General features: G+C 43.1%; 1 long non-coding RNA gene and 1 other non-coding gene across 2 annotated transcripts in view; one reads left to right on the top strand and one right to left on the bottom strand.

The window, feature by feature from the left end:
• Positions 1-7,722, bottom strand: part of LOC127612661 (uncharacterized) — a 166,092-nt gene that overhangs the window by 13,127 nt on the left and 145,243 nt on the right. The window lies entirely within an intron of this gene.
• trnaq-cug (transfer RNA glutamine (anticodon CUG)) lies at positions 6,002-6,073 on the top strand. The gene has a single exon. It is a non-coding gene; the product is annotated as a tRNA-Gln (tRNA).

Below are 7,722 nucleotides of genomic sequence, written 5' to 3'. Positions count from 1 at the left end.
ATCAATGAATATAAATCATCGGGCGAGCTCTCAGAATAAAAACTGATCTAAAAAAATAAAAATAAAAAAAATACCAGCTGCGTTGCTTTCTTTGACATGACTGCAAGACAATTGCTTTGGGAGATGGAAACGAAGGCGGAGAAGTGAATTGGCTGGAAAAAAAGTAATGTAATAGAGGATGGGGAAAATATTTGCAGGTTTTATCAAATCAGGTGTTGTGGTGGAGATGATCCACTTTATGCACCCCCGAAAAATAGATTATAGTGCCTAAATTACTACATGTCCTTCGCAAACAAAATGAAATTCTTCGTCTTGTCATGTACAAAAAAAAAATAATTCAAAAGTCCAAATTTTTCAAGTAGCTATTCAATACATTCATTCATTCATTCATTCATCTTCCTAACCGCTCGATCCTCACTAGGGTCGCGGGGGGTGCTGGAGCCTATCCCAGCCGTCTTCGGGCAGTAGGCGGGGGACACCCTGAATCGGTTGCCAGCCAATCGCAGGGCACACAGAAACGAACAACCATCCACGCTCACAATCACACCTAGGGACAATTTAGAGTGTTCAATCAGCCTGCCACGCATGTTTTTGGAATGTGGGAGGAAACCGGAGCACCCGGAGAAAACCCACGCAGGCCAGGGGAGAACATGCAAACTCCACACAGGGAGGCCGGAGCTGGAATCGAACCCGGTACCTCTGCACTGTGAAGCCGACGTGCTAACCACTGGACTACCGGGCCGCCCCTATTCAATACACTACCCCTGATTTCATAATGCTCTGCAAATGACCGATATGCACACTGCATGTGACGTACCACCCATTGAAGCTTTTTTCCTCTTGAAATTTCTCATGGTTTTCATGATGTTTATTTTTCAAATTAAAAAAAACAGCAATAGCACTTTAGTGGAGGCAAGTCAACATTGTGCTCTTAAATGTTTATGTAATGTAAACAAAAAAGAAGACAACAGACCAGAACGACAATTTAAAAACAATGCTATTTTTTTATGAAAATACTGTGAGTTCGACATGGAAGTGTAGTGGGGAAAAAAACGCTTTCAAAATTAAATGTAATTATTATTATTATTAGTGGCGGCCCGGTAGTCCAGTGGTTAGCACGTCGGCTTCACAGTGCAGGGGTACCGGGTTCGATTCCAGCTCCGGCCTCCCTGTGTGGAGTTTGCATGTTCTCCCCGGGCCTGCGTGGGTTTTCTCCGGGTGCTCCGGTTTCCTCCCACATTCCAAAACTATGCGTGGCAGGCTGATTGAACACTGAATTGTCCCTCGGTGTGAGTGCGAATGGTTGTTCGTTTCTGTGTGCCCTGCGATTGGCTGGCAACCGGTTCAGGGTGTCCCCCGCCTACTGCCCGAAGACAGCTGGGATCGGCTCCAGCACCCCCCGCGACCCGAGTGAGGATCAAGCGGTTCGGAAGATGAATGAATGAATGAATATTATTATTATTAAAGGTGAAGGAAAGGTGCCATAAAGGTGGGAGGGATGACTTTCCAAAGAGTCCCCGAGTCTCCCTCCACAGCAGGAGATGGTCACCCCTGTGTGTCCAGACTTCAGATTAATAGTGTTTACGCAAAGGCGACTCTGGCTAATTTAACCAATTTGTGCCGTCACATTTTGGCAAAATCCTTCCAGAATCAGGCAGATACATGAAGAGCGACTTGATTGTTCATTCATTCATTCATCTTCCGAGCCGCTTAATCCTCACTAGGGTCGCGGGGCGTGCTGGAGCCTATCCCAGCTGTCTTCGGGCAGTAGGCGGGGGACACCCTGAATCGGTTGCCAGCCAATCGCAGGGCACACAGAGACGAACAACCATCCACGCTCACACTCACACCTAGGGACAATTTTAGAGTGTTCAATCAGCCTGCCCCACATGTTTTTGGAATGTGGGAGGAAACCGGAGCACCCGGAGAAAACCCACGCAGGCCCGGGGAGAACATGCAAACTCCGCACAGGGAGGCCGGAGCTGGAATCGAACCCGGTACCTCTGCACTGTGAAGCCGACGTGCTAACCACTGGACTACCGGGCCGCGCGACTTGATTGTTTAAGTGTAAAATGAAATGCAGGCACTCAACCCAACTATTTCTATCCATACAATCAAAAGTTATTTTTCCATTCTAACTGAAATTGTCACGTTCTTATAAAATGAACTTCTGTCTCTTCCGACCCACTGAAGTGACTTGGAGGCTGACCATCAGCAATGCCGGGTGGCCTCTGTGCCTCATTTGCATATGGAACATTCTGCAGTTGACTGATAAAACAGGACGCTGCTTGTCTTCTTTCACTCAGTCTTGTCAAACTCAAGATTTCCATCTGACCGATACAGTCCAAAACATGTTCCAGAAGAAGATAAAAGCACAAAACCTAACACACGTTTTAGAGAGGAGAGAGGTCAAAGAAAGCAAAACCGCATATAATCGCACGTAAATAAAACGGCTAATAATAAACCGTGAAGTTAGCACAGGGCAAGCTGCTTTATTTTGCGTCGACTTCAAGGAGGAGGTTAAAGTGGAGAAAGACGGCTCTTACTTTACTTTCATTCTATTTATAAGAGGTGGATGCAATCAACAAACGCCTCAAATAAAGAGAAGCGGGCTCAAGTTTCACGGCATCTGCTGCTGCTGCTCCCCAGCGTGTATCAGCCGGCCTCAGTGACGATATTTGGGACTTTGGGTTTGAATCTTGCCGTTTATCCTGTGGTTATCTCTATGTCGTCTCACTTCCTCCCCCAGTCCCAAAAACATGCATCGGTTTGTGTGCTCAATTGTCTCTATGTGTGAACGTGAGTGGTTGAGTGTCCTGCGAATAGTCCAGAGTGTATCTTGGCCAAAGCAAAGTCAGCTCGGACAGGCTCCAGGGCGCCCACCGTCCTAATTAGGGCAAGCGGCATCGAGACTGCATGGAGAGAATAGTTATGGTGCCGTACTACTTTATTTCTCAACTTCATTTCATTCCCTGTCATCAAAGGTCGTTTTCCTGTCATTTATTTTCAAACCTTAATCTTGCATTCTTATTGTTATGGTTTCTTTTATTTGGACAAGCCCTCTTGATGATCTTGCATTTATGGTGAGCAGTTGATGTGACACGTCACCCGCTCATTCGGTTATTTGAGACCTGACATCTGAGTCATGCCAAGGCCTTCCTGGAGAGGAGACGACCGCCACTCTTTTCGACAGGCACAAAACCCCTTTCAAAGCCACTTCGATCAGTTATGTATACAATTTTAAGCTTCCATTTTCTATACCACCTACAGAAAAAAAGAACATGTTTATTATAGCCATAAGTTGAATTAAATGAGAATAAGAAAACCTTTATTTGTCTCACAATGGATAAATTCCCAATTTACAGTTGCAAAATTATGAAAGGAAAGGGTAGAAAGACAAAAAGTATATCAATAAATAGAAATTCATTCATTCATTCATTCATCTTCCGTACCGCTTGATCCTCACGAGGGTCGCGGGGGGTGCTTCAGCCTATCCCAGCTAGCTTTGGGCAGTAGGCGGGGGACACCCTGAACCGGTTGCCAGCCAATCGCAGGGCACACAGAGACGAACAACCGTCCACGCTCACACTCACACCTAGGGACAATTTAGAGTGTTCAATCAGCCTGCCACGCATGTTTTTTTCGGAATGTGGGAGGAAACAGGAGCACCCGGAGAAAACCCACGCAGGCCTGGGGAGAACATGCAAACTCCACACAGGGAGGCCGGAGCTTGAATCCAGTGGTGCGCCATCACTACTCTACCCTTGAATAGATGAGCTTCCATTCAAAATTCATCAAACTGCCCCCCCCCCACCCCCTCCAAAAATGTTTGACAGAACAGAAGCGTGCTGTTACCAAGCCATGCCAAAAAAAAAAGAATTACGCTGATGACTACATAACAACAAATCCCAGCAATGCGAGCAACATCGGAACAATCTGATTCCACGATTGAAAGTGCTACAAAATGATATCGTGTCATTTTACATAACTTGCTCTTTTTGGCTGTTTGTTTGTTTGTTTATTGAACAGAAAACATATACAGTAATAATTTGACAGAAAATAAGGTAGATAAAAAAGTAAAAAGGAAAAAAATCAGTCTTCATTCAACACAGTTATTATGTTCAAGGGAGTAGGATGAAGTAAAAAACTTATCTAGTCCTACCCCGTTATGTGTTTATATCTACTAAATCATTTTTATATCAATCAGAAAAGAAAAAGTAAGAAGAATTATGTCTATCTATCTATAAATTATAACTTCCTGCTCCTGTTGGCTTTGCCACAGCGCCATCGGCCCTCGGTATGTCACTCAAGCAGACCTTATAAGGTGACTTACAAGTGAGAACTGTAGTTTTTCTGTGACATAAATATGGAGAACGCAAACGTCAAACAGTTGCACCGTATGAAACCAATATGGTGAATACAATGAACCAAATGATGTTATTACAACATTATTACAACTTGGCCAAATAATATGCCAGTGTACCGCTTCCTCCTTTTTCAATCCAGTTTTTGGGATCTGTTTGTAGGAATGCTTCATTTATTTTAATATTTGACATCTTTAACAGGATAATTCTAGTCAACCGAAGCGATGCGCAAAGTGTCAAATTGAATTTGTCCTTGCGAGACTAATCAAGGGTTGATGTTGTTCTCCGATGTGTAGATACACAAGGGGGGCTGCCAATGGTTTGCGATAGTACACACTCCCAGCGCTGCTTTGTCCAGTACTTTTCCACTCGCTGAGCCACGTGTCTGCATGTGAGTGCAAGTATGTGTGTGCAGGGGGTGAAGTTTGGGCCGAGAGTGCCTCTGCGGGGGAGAACAAAAATGGTTTCCTATATGTTGAAGGGTGGCGGGGGGGGGGGGGGGGGGGGTCCCTAAAACTGCAAACTCCTAGGCCTTGGCCTTGGTGTCAAGTCCTTGATCCTTGGCCCTGGCCTCGGGAGTCAAGTCCTTGGCCTTGGCCTCGGATTGCCGATCCTCGGACACAATGAGGGATTAGAGCCTCGGAACACTTGTATCAGGACTGTAAAAATTACGAACGAATCTAATAAATTCCATCCAAGGAAACCCATATTGATGGTTTAACTCTGGCGCTTTAAGAGGGGCGGGTCTGCCACTGACAGGTAACAGTTAGCGCAACGTATAAAGAGCGGCATCACAGTTAGTTTCAAATCACGGTTTGTGCGATCGCGATCGGCAGTTTAAATAGCTTGTAAAGCCTTTCTGTAACAGTGGTGTCTTTCATTTAGTTATTTTTGCACAGTCGTCACATTTGTTTGCTGAATGCTTTCTCATGTTTGGAATAATGAATATTGATAATACATAGTTTAAAATCATGGTTGATTTAATAAATTTTTATGATTATTGCGAATTTGAAGGTATTACATTAATTAATGTAGTATTAGTGGGAGTGGTCTCAGCTTCAAAATCAGTCCTTGGTCCCTGGCCTTGGAGGCAAGTCCTTGGCCTTGCCTCGGAAAATTTTCCAAGTCCTTGGCCTTGGCCTCGGAGTCAAGTCCTTGGCCTTGGCCTTGGCCTCGGGTTGCCGGTCCTTGGACACACACACACACACGCACACTCCTAAAACAGGTTGTTCTCGACGACTTACTGACATCTTGTGGAATGCATGCTCCATTACAACTGGTACATGAAAAAAAATGTATTGTGTCCTCACTGAAGGTGACGTCAGGGACATCAGAACGACAAGTGCTTGTATTTGATTAAGACAGTCACATTACTTTTAATACTTTAGTCATGTTGTCAATATACGTAACAGCGAGTGTACTCTGGAGGGATGTTCTGAAGCGAACTATCGCTTAGATTTTGATGACAAATTCAGTCTTCTGAATCAAAATTACACCTTTGTGTATGTGTAGATTGATTGCAGAAGAGTGGACGAGATTCGTGTTTCACTTTTATGGATAAGAACACTCCCCAATTTACATTGCGATCAAGCAGACTAATTCTTAAAAAAGAGCATTTTGGGCGTTTTGCTCGTACGGGTTCCATGGTGTAATGGTTAGCACTCTGGACTCTGAATCCAGCGATCCGAGTTCAAATCTCGGTGGAACCTGTGGTTATATTTTCTTGTTTTAAATCTTCGTGGAGTGTGCAGTTGCTTATTCTTCGTCCATTGTTTTAAATTCAACAATTATTATTTTTCACAATACATCATTTACACTCCGCTTTGTAGACATGTTTCCACTTTGCAGCCGCATAGCTGAATCAAGAGTTGGAACCACACCGTCAAGTCCCACTGAATCTGAAATATTTTTTCTTACTTAGACCTTTTAGACAATTGGACGCTTACAAACTGTGTGGGACCGTCTCATTTTATGTTTCAACATGACTGTGCCCCAAAGTATTTAGCTAGGTTTAAAAAAAAAAACAGGTTGACTTTCAGTGTTTCATAGAATCTTGTAAAAGTCTCATATGAGCTTTTTTTCCACACCTCATTTTGGAATTGGGATGTGTAAAATGTAAATAAAAACAATATAATAATTTGGGAATCATTTATAACCTATATTAATTTAAATGCTAAAGAAACAGTGCTGCCACACCAGAAAGAAATTAAACATTACTTTATAAATTGTCATGTTTCATATTTTAACATTTTATGGTTGACATTTTAAAGCTTTAGCTCTATCAGAAATTTGTGGAGCTCCAGTTAATCGCTCCAGCATTGTATTTGCTACTCTAAAAAATTATAAATAATTTACTCAGCCCCCTTATTTATCAGTCCAGCCACCCGAAAAAAAATAAAAAAATCCTGGTGTCCCTGGATTTGACGGACGCTTCAAAGCAGTGCTTTTATGGAACTCGAGGCCTGAGTTTCAAGCACGTATTTCAGCATCAATGTCAAAATGCAAATCGTGACTAGTTGGCCCAGGCTCAGCAAACGGTGGTCAGGTAGATGGGGTGCACCTGAATCTGCAAACTTAATTTTTGTCCTGTGCTGTCTTGATTTGGGTTTCAGCTCCGGCTGGAGTGAAGGGAGTTTCCCTCCAGCAGGCGCACCCGTTCCACATTTCCTTATCATGCTTGGCCATGCTGCCCAGATCATGTCTCGTTGTCGGATTATTGACCTTGTTTATTTTCTAGACCTTTCGATATATTCATAGTCACCCCCGTTTGTTCGTAGATTCTAGTTTATAAGTATTTATTATTTACTATTTGATTCTTTTCGTTTCATTGGATTTTTGACAGTTCCATTTGCGTATATTCCATGTTCTATTGAACCTTGCCTCTGCAAGCACCTTTTGTTTCATGCATTGTTTCTTCCTGACTGCTTGTGACCAGCAATTCCAGTTAATACTTTGTCGGTGCATTTTTTCTTTTAATAAAAATTTTTGTAATCGCACCTTGTGTAATCCTGCATATTTGAAATCCTAAAAACATTATTCGGTTCGGTGTGAACCGAACAATTTTCGCCACCAGGTCGACGCGTCTTCGGATCGAGACCACTGGATTGCTGGCGCACCTTAACTGGGGAATATTTGGCCATTGCCGCTTGCAAAAGTTGTCCAAATATTTTTGAATTCTGTTGTACCACTTGGTTCCGGTGCAAAAAAAAAATTGGTACAATATCAGTGAGACTCATGTGTTTATTCCTTTTGTTTACTGGTCAAGTCAAGTCAAGTCAAGTCAACAGTATTTATAGAGCACTTTCAAACAGCCATCGCTGCATACAAAGTGCTGTACATGGAGCGATTTAACATATAC

This window comes from Hippocampus zosterae, chromosome 13, assembly GCF_025434085.1.
Source record: "Hippocampus zosterae strain Florida chromosome 13, ASM2543408v3, whole genome shotgun sequence".
NCBI lineage: Eukaryota > Metazoa > Chordata > Actinopteri > Syngnathiformes > Syngnathidae > Hippocampus > Hippocampus zosterae.
This window is presented reverse-complemented; position numbering and strand designations above follow the sequence as displayed.